Here is a 14,276-nt window from a genome sequence, read left to right as displayed (position 1 = left end):
CAAAAAATATTCCCCCACAAAAACGGAAATTTGCTTAAGAGATTTTATTTGTTTTTCTTTTCTTATTCTTCAGTTTTTTTTTTTGCAAATTCATAACAAAGTTACTAAAAGTATTATAGTTTTTTGTTTTTCTTGCTGTCAGTTTGATTGTGGTTGTTTCAGTTTTAGTTTCAGAAGTTTTTTTTTGGGTGACTGTTAAAATGAAAAGAAACAAAAATTCCAAATCATATATGAAATGGTTTTTATTTAGATACACTTTGTTGTTGTTGTTGCTGTTATTCAGAATTCAGTATTTTGGATATTGAACGATGATATGAAATGGCCATAAATCAAAATGGCAGGACGGACATGTATACACATTTACACATACATACACAAATAGAGAAGATTTCAATTCAATTTATATGTATGTACATATGTGAGAGGTATAAAATTCGCAGGCATTTAGACAAAAACAACAAGAATTGTTGTTCATATGTTTGAGCGAGGGCAGGCGTAAAATGTGCTGTGATTAAAAATAATGTTAGCGATTTTAACATAGTATATTGCAAATCACAAAAAACAACACTCTTGATAGTTTTTTTTAAATTAATCTAAATACGTATTTAGTTATAATACCAAAAGTTTTTTAATTGTAAACAATTTGTTGGAAATATTAAAATTTTGAATTAGAATAGTTTGAATTTTTACGGAATCAAATTGTTCTCGAGTTCGGCTTAAATATGTTATGTGAAGCGCCACTACAAATTTAAATATTTTGTGCATCTAAATTGATTTTAAAATATGAAGCTTTCATTTAAAAAGAACTTTTCATTTTAACCTCGTATGTAGTCTATACATGTGTGAATATGTGTTTGTTGTTCGTTTTTTTGGTGGTAACCACTTACGGGAAATGAAATTGTTAAGGGTATAAATGGGACATGTATAAAAGGGACAAGAGGGAGTTTAGCTTGAAAAAAAAAAATACAAAAACAAGAAATGCCACAAGAGAAGGGTGTTGGAAACAACATACAAAAACGGAAAGAAAACAAAAATGAAATAGTAACCAAACACGAATTCTCTCTTACAAACAAACAAATGAATGAATTTGTGAAAACGCAAAAATTAAGAAAAAAAAATTTCAAACAAAATCAAAATCTCACATACAGGGAAAATATGAACACGAATACAACAAGAACAATAGAAACAAAAACAGCAATAATAAAAAAGCTATAGAGAAATAGAAATGAAATGACGACGGGTTGACTGCTGTCAAAAGAACAAACATGGGCGCACATCATACTCACTTAAACACTCGCTTACACACATCATGAAATAAACCCTACAATTTGTTCTGAAACCCCATACTTCTGGATATATAATAGAATACCGTACCCAAAAAGCGGCCTTAAAAACTAAACGAACGAATCAAAAAAAAAACTAAAAAGAAACACAAACATTGTTGTACGTTCGTTACTGCCAAAACTGTAGGAAATCATGCATACATGAAATGTGAAATGTTCAGGGAATGAACGAATAAACGTCCACCAGGCCCAACAAAACACAAAAAACAATCCTAAAACAAAAACCAAATAATCATCAAAACATGTGAATAACAAAAAATGGAATTAAACTTATCATACACACAGTGTATCATCACCCCCACTATGTTCAACTAACGAACTGTCAGTTAAACAAAAAATAATAACAGTGCAAATTTTCATCATTGTAATCATCACTAGGACTAATACCATAGTCAAACATATCACATGTTTGCTATGGATACATTTGCGTTTTTTTTTTATTGTTGCTTTGTTGGATGTCTACTAATGTTGATGTACATAGTTACTGGGTGTAGTATAAGGAATGTGTGTGGCATGCAATATGTATTAGCTACTTTACAAAATATGTATGTTTATATGAACATAGTTTGTAAATTATGGAAAAAGTATCAATGCTAATCATAGTTTTCGATATTTGCACAGAGTACCTTTCACACAATGTAAACGTTATATTGCATTTTCATTGAATTTATTTTATTTTGACAAGAAAACCCTGATTAGTTTAAATACTAACGAATGAACATATTTAGACTGGTACGAATTACGAAAGCATACCAAACTTGAAAAATTCGGTGAACAATATAAAAAGTTCCCCTGATCAATGTAGAAAACAAATTTAAGAATAAAACAAGTAGAGAAGTATAGTATGGCCGACTGTATGCTACCCTACACCATGAGTATATTTGAAAAATTATTTATTTTTCATAAAGAAACTTTTATGTTGAATTTTACCTTAATTCCGATGTATTTAAGCAATTTATTGAAAAAAATTTCTAAAAGAGGCGTTATATGTGCGAGTTATGGTCTAATATGGGCCGATCCTTAACAAATTGGGAGGAGGGATGTATTTGTATATAAAGGTTAGTTATGCTGAATTTCATCGCTTACTAATTGTTATAAGTCAATTTTTGGACGTTTAAGTTATTTTATAGTTTATATGGGGGCTAGGGTCAAACGACGGCCGATCTTTATAATAATCGGCAAGGTCATTTATGCCTATATAAAACTATATATTTGGCGTAGTTATGAGTTAAATAACCTAAATCGGAAGGTCAGATTGTATGATGGCTAGGTGAAATAATGGACCGATTTCAACCATTTTCAATAGTCATCGTCCGTGTGCGGAAAAACACGTATGGTCCAAATTGTATCAAAATATCTTGAAAATTGTGGTCTGTAGCTTGCGCACAAGGTGTAGGAACAATATTTTTGTGCGTTACAAACATCAGCATATACAAGTAGTGTAGGGCATAAAAATACTGAAAAATACTTCAATGGTATTTTTTTTTAATTTCACAGGAGGCTTGGATTGAATTTTATAGAAAATTAATTTCAATTTTTTATTAATTATGTATTTGCATTATTGAAAAACTTTTTGAAACACTCGCTGTTTGAACATGTTTTTTTCCAAAAGTCTTTAAGATCTCATATTCCAAGTCAATCACACTTCGTTTTTTACCACCAGTTTAACATATTATCCCTCTTATACATAAATTTATACGATACATACATTTATACGATAAATACGATAAATAAATTTGCACATTTCCTATAGAATTATGCAGTGTTCAAAATGACTTGTTTAATTTCACTTATCTGAGGCCATAATTTTTACCAACTAAAAAAGCGAATCCCCTAGTCAAGAAGAATAAATAAGAGAAAAAATTTTACAACAAATATGTATTTTTAGGGCAACTAACTACTTACTTCACACGATGGCTGAAAACTTATTTAAACTTAAAAAAATTGTTTCGTTGTTTATAAAGTTGTAGAAACCCTTTTTTAAAGGTCTGCTACTTCAATTCAGTTATAGAAATACATACATATGTTGATGTAAGTAGTACATACATATGTATGTAATTATGAATGAAATTTAAACTTGATTTTATTCGTTTGTATTTCTGTAGATTTTGTTAAGTAAAAACCGAAAAAGCACTCAACCAAAAGAAACTGAAAATCACATACAAAAACTATCAGGGAAAAAACTTAAAAAAATACTATGCCGTTATTAACAAACAAACAAAAAATTTAATAAAAATAAATAAATAAATTCATTACTATAGAGAAACAATAACAACTACTACAAATAACAACAACCATAGTGGAACGGCGACAACAACAAAAAACTACTAATGAATTAAAAACGTGTACGCACAGCATTTTTAAGATTTATGGCTTTTTTGTTGTTGGGTTTTTATATTGTTATTGTTGTAAAAAATATAAAAAAAAAACAAACCAAGGAACCAACCATGCCTGCCTAACAGCCAGCCACACCAATCTCTGAACTCTAAAGTGTAAGGCAGGGAAACGAAAAAACTACGAAATCTTTTACTATAATAGAGCTCTCTAAAATTTGTGTTTTTTTAATAAAAAATTTTAAAAATTAAAAATCACAAAATTTCAAAACTCAACAGAAACTTTCGTTTGAACTGAAAGTGAAAAGCATAGAAAAGTGGTTGTAGAATGTCACATATAGCAACAAACAAAGTCTGGCTGCTGCAGCAGCATCAGTTCCTTTTTTTCTAGCAGCAAACTAATTTCAATTGTATTCCTTTTATTACTTTAACTTTATACCCGCAAAGAGCCCTTAGTTTTCAGTTGACTTTGAATTTTTAATTTACGCGCTTTTTTGTCAACCATTTCCAAAATGTTACAACTTCATTTATGCATTAATGAATGAAATGGAAAACTACCTCCTGTTTCAGTTGTTTGTCTCTTTTTTTTGTTGTTTCAAGTACATTTATTTAAATATTCATAATTTTTCTGAAATTTTACCATGCATCTTTTTTAAGAGTGTGTTGATCCGTAATGTGTTAATTGCGTGAAGCAATAAATTTTATTTTTTAATGTTTTCTGTTTGTATTTGAATAAAAAATATTTTTTTTTTTCTTAAGCAAAACTATTTAGTTTGATAATTTAATTAAATAGAATGTTAAGTGAAGTATTCTTGATTTTTAAGGGGAAAATAAAATTTACTCCTGATAATATTATATAAAAATACATTATGTATGTATGTCTTTATTTATATTCTACTGACTGAAAATTGTCAACTTTCGTTTAGATCAATGAAAGCTTGTATATTCTTCAGTTGTGTTTACATTTGTATAGTTGAGGCAAACAAAAACATTTAATATTTTTTATTCAAACAATAATTTAAACATTCTAATAACACTCTTCAACATTTACTTACTGTTGTAAAATGTTTGTAAAAGTATAAAAATATATATACATACATAAGTACATATCTTTTATTTAATAATTTTCCTTAAGTTTTTATTAAATTTATCTGATGACATTGAAATGTTTACACCAAAAAAAAAACTGTTTTAATCTCTTATTAAAAACTTATAAAAACAGTCCTTTTTTCCTTTAGCTCTTCAAAATTATCCTTTTGCAACAATTATAAGACCATAAATTGTGAGTTTTCAACAAAACCATATAAAAGCGAAAGTGTCACACAGGCCAACAATGAAATAAACTCATTATTATTGCCAACCAAACCTGGTGAGAAAGAGAAGACAGAAAAAAACGCCAGAAAAAAACTCAGCGAGTATTTGGAAACATAATAATGCAAAAGAATCAGTGCACGTGCTACAAACATATTCTTTTTTTCTTCTTATTATTATTGTATTTTTATTGCCATTTATTTGAGGCAGAGTGTTTGTTGTTTCCTTAAAGTTGAAAAACGTAAGATATACACGCATAAAAGTACAAAAAATAAAAACAATTCAATAAAATAACATCAAAACAGAAAATGTATTTAAAATACACAAAACCAAAAAGTTGAGATACTTTTTAACTTCCAAAGCAACATTTTCAATTCCAGTTTACTATCTCAACATTTGTATAAATTATTCATTACTAAAAATGTTGCAGAAACATGCAGCTAAGCACAGAAAGTAAACTTCCAACTAGAATTGAGTAAACACAATAGCTGTTGTTATTGTTATTTCAGAGTTCAAGAGAGTGTTTCTGTGTGTGCGAGCGAGTGCTTTATTTTATTTGTATTTCCTCAAGCAATTCATCATTTTTATGTATATGCAACACACACATAAACAATGTTGCTGGAGTAAATATTCAATTGTTTGGTTGTTGGTTGGCAACATGCGAAATAGATTTATTGGAATGTTTACAAAATTGTAGCTCATTGTGAATTCACTGTTAGCGCGTTTGTTTAGTTGTTTTTGAATGAACGTGCAAAATAGACGTATTTTCACAGTAAAAACACAACGGGCGCGCTTTACGACCAAAATCCAAAAAATTCACTCGAACAAAAAACACGCCATTTCAAAATAAAACATTAAAAGCGAAAAAATTATTTGCTTTTTGAATACAAAACAAAAAATATGTGAAATAAATGTATATTAATACTTTGTATAAGCAAAATGAAAAGTATATTATTTATTAAAATGTGTATTTTTTATAATTTCTTTTAAATGTCATGGAAAATATGTGAAAAATATGTATTTATTTGCGTGACTGTTTAACACAAAATAAAAATTCCAACATAAATTTATTAAAAATAAAAAAAAAAAAACAAAAATTAAAATGTGTGATTTTATATAAAAAAGTTTTTGTCATCAAAAAATATTTTAAATACAAACAAAAATCTAAACTTTAATACAAAGAAAAGAAATGCTAGAAAACGTAACAACAAAGCATTAAAGTGATTTCAATTCTTATCATTTATAACCTTGAACTTTTTAGCTTTTAAACACACCAAAAAATAATTGTGTTTTTTTGTACAAAGAAATTGAAATCAAAATAAAAAAACAACCATTTGCAGTCTGTAGCAGATAAATGGAACTGTATTTTATGGATTTAAAATTGAATAAAAACAATAAAAAGTGTATAAAATGTCATCAACACTTGATGCTTGTTTAAGAAGGCCACAATGTTGCCAAAATCTGTGCGCAGCAGCATCTTTCCCATCATTATCACCAGCAGCAGCAACTAAAAGCTTCTCATTATTATCATCATTAGTAGCAGCAGCTGCAGCCGAAAACCACTGATAAACTTCTATACTTTGTGTCTGTGTTTTCTTTTCTTTTTTTCTTTATTTCGGCACATCCTATTAAACAAAATTTGTTTAACAAAATTAAATGTTGTGTTTGCTGTTTGAAAAAAGAAATTTATTTATAACATTTACAAAATTCTCCATGTTTATGGGTAAAAAACGAAAATTCTTAAGATATTGTCGAAATTATTTACGTTTGCATTTTATCATTATTATCAAAACGCTTTATTATCATCATTATTATTACCGTTATTACTCCAAAACAACTACAACAACAAAAACCATCTCTGCAACAAATACAAACTCTTATTTTATTGCTACGAGTTCTTTACGTTTCCTTTGCTGTAATACGTTCAACAATTGCTATTACTACGACTACTACAACAATTATAATCTATTAACAATTTATCGAATTTTATATTTGTATTGTTTTAAAAATTATAAAAAAATTCTAAAACCTTCAACGTTTCGCTGGTCTAGCATAATTAAAGAAATTTGAAATATTACTGAGTGTAGAAATAATTACATAAATTTCCACGTCCTTTATAATCGTTAAAAGCGAAAAGTGTAAATATTTAATTGTAAAATAATATAAAAAAATTACATGTGTATAAAGTAAAATATATTGTGATATTAATTTTAAATAAAAAATCTACGTTTAAGTAAATTTTGTTGTAAATATTTAAAACAACAACCCAGCAACCCTACAACAACAACCCGTTTAAAGAAGCAACAAAAATTATATCAAATTTTAAGCCCTTTTGCTTTATTTTTTCTACCAACCTTAAAGTCAACTTTAAAACAAGCACAAAGAAAAAAATCAACAAAAATTTCTTCTACAAATCCCAACTAAAGGTATGTATCCCATTGTAAATATAGTCCTTTTTATATACATACTTATACACATGTATGTATATGTGTATGTTTCTATATTTTTATGTAAATGTAAATTTAGTCCTTTATTTCAATTTCGTATTTGGGTTTCCTATATTTATTCATATTTGTTGTAGAATTCTTTTTTCACACTCAATATGAATAAAATTATATGCAGGATCTTGTTTACACAGGCTGCCTGTTCAGACTTTATGCGCTTTATAACTCTATATAAAACTGATTTAATAATATTATACATTTTTATTTATAAATATAAATATTTGATTTGTACAGAGAGTAAGTTTTTCATGGAAACGTTTTAATCAATAAAATTTTACATATTAAACAAATTCAGTTATTAAAGCAGCCATCATGATGTTCATAAGATTAACGCCATTTTTGCACTACTTAATATCTATTTTGAAACTTCCTTTTACAAATATGACTCATATTTCATTTTGTAAAATGTCTGGCAGTTATTTTAGAATACTTGTTTATGTGATCTGATCATCAAAAGGGATTTTAATTTTCAGATAATTTCAAAAATTGTTGTACAAATAAAGAGGATGGATGCTGAAATTTTTAAGAATTATTAAAAAAATAAAAAATTATCGAAAATCTTCATTATTAAAAAATTATAGAAGTCTTGTTTTAAACAGAAATTTTATTAAAAAAGATTAGATTTTCAACTATGAAACAGAAGATTGTTTGAAATTAGTCCAAAATTTTATATTAATTAGTTGGTTAGTATAAAAGAAGGAAAGGACCACTGTCTTGACTGTTGTACGATCTTTACCAGAGTCCCTGATGGAAATAGAACCAACAACCTGACGCAATAGAACACGATCAATTACACTGTGAGACAAAATAAACGAAAATTTAAATACTTGGAACTGGGTTTCTGAAAGATGATTTATATGGGCGATACAAACCTTTCTTCAGAAAACTACTTTAAATCCATAATTCTCTTAATTATATTAATATCACGATAAAATTCAGCACAAATAACTTTTATATAAACATAAAGAGTTCCACTAAATTTTATGAGGATCGGCCCATATTCGAAATACGTTGTAAAAAAATCTCCTAAAAAAAAGGTTCAAAACTAAAATCCAAAATATGTTTGCTGATGAAATGCACACGTATTTCTCTAGGTTATTTAAACATCATATATATATATGATATTATAAACATATATAACATATATGTTATTATAAAGACCACGGTTTGTGCTTTCTATATCCGTTGAGAAACTTAAAATCGGTTCAGATTCAAATAAGTTACTTACTTATAAATGCTTAAAGGCATGAAAAACCTGTTTTTTATCTGTATCTCAAGATTTTGGAGGTGTTTGGCAAATTTCAAAAACAGATTTTTGTTCTACTCGGATCCACCTTTCAGAAAAATTGTATCACTTATCAGGTATTTATTTTTGTCGCATAGTGTTATCCTACCGGAGGCATCAGCAATTTTGTAAACATTCTAAAAAATTTCACATCATGTTCAAAATTCTAAATCGTTTATCGCAACGAGAGCTGAATTGAAAACATGAACGTTAGGTAGAACCAAAGAGATCCTATAGGTGATAATAAAGAAAGGAGGACGAGAGTCTTCCTCAGAATTACCAAGTCCAAGTTTAGTATGATAGCACATATTCTGAGTAGACAGACTAATGGCTAAAAAATCCTTCGAAATTTTAATCAAAATATCTAATTTCGATGAACGGTGTTATACCATACATTCCCCAGTAATATGGATGGAAAAATTCTAAGAGACGACGTCTAGGAACTGAATATAAGATGGTAATATCTTCATAAAACAATATTTTATAATTTTCCACAAATATTTTCCATACAAAGGAGCACTTTTCTTCGGACTGATGGGGTATACATGTTTCATTTTTTCTAACCTATTTAAAATTCTACATATAAAAAATACTTATAATTTATAAAAATTAATTAGGCAATTTTTTAAAACAAAAATTTAAGACAATATACAACATGTATGATTATTTGAATGAATTTCAAATAAATTTGTGTGAAATTAATAAAAATCTACATTTGTGTCTATATGTATTTATTTAAATGAATAAAACATTTTATGTGTCATTTTAAAAAAAGCATTCAAAAAATTCTATATGATTCTTTAAATTTTAAATAAATATTTGAGCGTATATTGATTCAATTTTGACCAATATATGTGTGTATATGTATGTATATACAAACACACAATTTGCATAATCGTATAAATGTTGTTTGGGTATTCAGATTATTATCAGCGATGACATTTAAAGTAACAACAGCAGCAGCAACAACAATAACAACAAAAATTATCAATAAAATTTTAAATGAAGCTACAAAAATAAAACTGAAAAAGCAACATTTTAATTAAACCATTTCTTAAATTATCAGCATTTTTTATTTTGTCTTTTTTTTTTTTTTGTACTAAGTGAAAAAAATATAAATTTTATAAAAAAACATTTGAGAAAATTTAAGAATATTGTTTTTATATTTTTCATTGAGTAATAAAATTTAAAACCTACAATAAATTAACATAATTAATTACAAACATGATAGTTAATCAAATTGTAATTATAATTACAATTTAATTAATAAGAGCGTTTAATTGCAAACATAAATCTTTTCCCAACACCCATATAATCCAAAAGGGGCCAACAACAGCAACAACAAAAATGAGCACAACTAATAAAAATAACGCCTTAGAAAATAAATTGATTTTAATCTTGTCTCTCTAGTGTTCTCAGTCGCGGTTGATCTCTTTAGTAAATCATCCATACATAGTGTTGGAAATTTTCGTACTAGTTTTGGTACTATTTACTAAATGTGTGGTACATTTATTTAAAATTATCAATACAAAAATATGTTTGTTTTTCAAATTAATTAATTTTATGAATATGAATAATTAATATTGGAAAAATGGAATTATAGTGAAAGTATATTCGGAAGTGTTAGAATTTTTAAAAATTTAAGAGAGATCTATAAGTGCAACCTATTGAAAATGTTAATTTTAGTATCTTTCTATCCAATAGCATTCAGTTCAATTTTCCCACTTTACCAGAAATGTACTTTATGGTACTTTTTTTTGTACATTTTCTCAGCCATCCCTGTTTAAAAAATTAAGTTAATGTACAATTAATTAATAATTGTATGCAATTACAAATCTTTAACTAAATAAAAACGTGTAGTATTTTTCAATATTTCATTTTATTTATTTATGTGAGAATGACTATTTTTCTGTGTTCATTTACGAGTATTTTTTCCATACTATTTTTATTGTTGTAATTTCATATTAACATGGGTCAAGAGAATCAAACAAGTAGTCGTCGTTGTTGTTGCACATACACAATTTACAAATGAATAAAAAAAAAATAAATAATTTATTATTTATAAAAAATACTACGACAAATGGGTAGAGTGTAAAGAACAAAAAATATATATAAATTTCCATATGAAAATGTAATTGATAGTTTCCACACATACAAAGAGCAACAGACATACATACATATACATATGTATGTCTGTACATTCACTGATGCAAACATACTTAAACAATCATTTTAAAATAATTAGCAACAAAAAGGAAAAAAAACAAACAATTTAACAAGTTTAATACTCAAACGCTTAATAAATAATAAAAACATATTTGTATAGTATATCATCCTTTTAATGCCAGTGTGTCAAACTACTATTTAATTCCAGAGAGATCCCCTCTAGTACAACAAGGCAGTTAGCCAGCCAGTCAGTAAAACTTAACTTGCTCATCTTCTTTAGTAGATTCCAGCCACAAGAACTCTGTCACATGTATACGAGTACACTGTGCCACAATAATACAACTACAGCAACTACTATACTCATCATTGCCGGCAATAAATCATTTTTCGCTCATATTTTTACAAAAAAAAAAACGCACACTCATACATACTTGAACATCTATATCATTTTATTGTATTTGCATTTTTATAAAAAGCTACATATTTTTTGCTGTTTTATTAAAAGACTTTTGTTTTTGTTTTAACTTGTTTCGAGGTTAATTTTTGCTGCACAATCAAAGCCAAGGTTCACACTTGCAACGAAAAATTAATTTTCTAACTTTTTATATCAAAAATAAGATATTAATAAAATCAATTAAGTATTTAAAGGGCAACAATGAAATGTTGGTGGTTGTATATTTCATTATTTCAAAAAGTTACTTACTAATCGAACTTGACTAGATCCAGTAAGGTCTCATTTTTTTAAAATCTCTCATTTTGATGTGTAAAATTTTTGTACAGCATAAACGTTGTTAATTTGTTCTACAATTAAATTGTTAACATTGACAAGTTAAAATGTCATAAACAACAAACTTCACGAATTTAACCAAATACAATCTAGAGTAAAATTCGTGATCTGCGTTAAAAGAATAAAACATGAACTTAAGTACAAGTTGCTGCTACATTTCAAAAGTCAATCAATTCACTACAAATAACCCAATTGGAAAAGTCGATTTGTTAATGTTGAAGTGATAGACATTGAGATTTTTACATAAATTCTATGCACGATATTTCAGCAGTTTGTTACAACTGACTTCAAAACTATTTTCTTAGATGTTTTAAATTGCTGCAATCGTATGTAAAATAAGAGTGAAATAACTTTAAGAACATAATCTCAAGACTCGAACGTTTGACTTTGTTTACAATCTTATTCCGTGTCTTATATTTTTGTGGTAACTTGATTACTTTTATCTAACCATTCCATTATCTCTAAATTCCATTAATGGACCATAATCGGAAAAATACAAACCAAACGCTTAATTCTATTTTTGTACTACATTTTGTCTACTTTTTTAAACTGTCTTTAGTACACAGAGGGAAAAAAATTTTCAATGACATCCATTGTCAAAGTATGTACAAGGGTGATCCACTCGGTTTTTCAACCGGTTTTTTCTGTTATACCAGTGTTGGTTTTTTCTAAATGTTGATTTTTCGAATAACCCGTTTTTTACTTTTTAAACCCCGGTTTCGAATACTTTCATTTGCTTTGTATTCAAAGATTACTTAAATTAAATTTTGAAGTAAATAAAAATACTGCCCGTCTAAATTTTAAAAATATTGTAGTCCAGGAACTAGAGTATATTTTTCTAACGATTTTTATTTGTAATATTTATTGGAACATCTGTTTGATAAAATTTGCGGCTAAAATAGGAAGTGTTAGAATGCCTATGAAAGTGTGTTCCACTTTTTACCAATTTTTTTTTACATTAAAGAAATAATGTAAATCAGACGACTAGGTCTAAAGTTATAATCAGTTCGGGCCAGGTTTTATTAATCAAATTTAAACATAAACGTCAATTTTTTTAAATTAAAATAGATTTTGTTATTTATAAAGAAAAATCGGTTAACTGATTTTTTCTGGATTTGAAAAATGTCAACCGGTTTTCTTCAAATGTCAGCTATTCAAAAGTATGTACGTCAAACCAACAAAAAATATAAAAAATACACGACGTTATCAAATCAGCAAAAAATAATCATAATGTGTTACCAAAATGACAACGCTAAGTTGTCAAACAGAACGTTGCGTTGTCAAAATTGTAACGGTGGTTGTCAAAATGATAACTGGGTGTTATTAACATTAACACAAACGTCGTAAACTCACTTTTGACAACAGATTGTATCAATTTCGGTACTTTTCTACCGGTTTTTCCCTCTGTGTGCGTTTTAATAATATTGCACAAATTTCCGCAAGGTTACTAGTTACATGTACATTTTAGAGAACTATTTCGAAAAAAATTAAGTAAATGTCAAAGTCAAATTTAAATAATTTATATGTATTTCTTTGACATTCAGGTTTAAGTATAATTTTGATAACTTTCTCAGTGTGCAACAATAAATGTGTATATATTTTGAAATTTATTAAATTCTTAGCTTATTAATATGCATCATATAAGAATGTTATTTAAGTAAATTATAATGTTTTCATACAATTATTTAATAATTGATTATAGTCACTGGTAAAGTGTTAATTTTGCTGTGAAGTACTAAATTGTAATTTCGATACGCAATATAAATAACAAAAAACTCCTATAATTAAAGTGAAAAATTGTACATTTATTTATATGAAGCAAACAAGATTATTTTATAAAATCAATTAATAAATTGTGTAGAGTGAACAAGTTTAAATCGGTTATTATGATGAGAGATTTAAAAAATATTTTAAGTTTTTGCGCAAATTTGTCAGTTTTGTGTAAAGTCTTAAAATTTTTGACACATCATTTACTAGAGTAAAAAAGAGTACACTTTACCGGAGTTGTTATGTGCCTGATCAACTAGTATAGAATTTCTAAAAATCAACCCCGAGACAGGGATAACATTGTTTCCATATATCTATATAAACATTTTTAATAAACATATTTATCACAAAAATATATCTTATTGTTTATGACAAAAACATGAACACATCATGTAAAATAAAAAAAGAAATAAACATTATGACAATAAAATGATGTTAAATGAAATTTACACACATACAAGTACTTTCACACAGATACTCTTATACATATATAAACATATATGTAGGTATGTGTATATGTCAGTATAAAAGTATGTATATTTGTATTAGATAATCACAATTTAGTACAAAGAAAGAAAAGATAGATGTTTTTCAACAGATTACAGTGACAGGTGACAATGACAGCTCAATTATTATTATTATTGTTGTTGTAGTTTTTGTTGTTATTATTATTGTTATTAGTAGGTATTATTATCATTATTTTCATTATAACTTCAAATGAAAACAATTGAAAATTTAATAACTACAACAACAGCATCATCTGAATTGTAGTTTTGAACT

General features: G+C 26.9%; 1 protein-coding gene across 6 annotated transcripts in view; it reads left to right on the top strand.

Annotated features, from left to right (window-relative positions):
* Positions 1-14,276, top strand: part of LOC119616014 (homeotic protein antennapedia) — a 187,079-nt gene that overhangs the window by 116,494 nt on the left and 56,309 nt on the right. The window contains exon 1 of one of the 6 annotated variants that reach the window (XM_037972133.1): positions 5,688-7,413. The exons of the other annotated variants lie outside the window; for them this stretch is intronic. The gene's annotated coding sequence lies outside the window, so the exon portion shown is untranslated. Of the gene's footprint in view, positions 1-5,687; positions 7,414-14,276 lie in introns of those variants that run through there. 6 annotated transcript variants of the gene reach the window in all.

Source organism: Lucilia sericata, unplaced genomic scaffold, assembly GCF_015586225.1.
Source record: "Lucilia sericata isolate MDLA Ls3-8-SP2 unplaced genomic scaffold, ASM1558622v1 Contig000052F_arrow, whole genome shotgun sequence".
NCBI classification, from domain to species: domain Eukaryota; kingdom Metazoa; phylum Arthropoda; class Insecta; order Diptera; family Calliphoridae; genus Lucilia; species Lucilia sericata.
The sequence above is the reverse complement of the archived record's forward strand: the minus strand, read 5'-3'. Positions and strand labels throughout refer to the sequence as shown.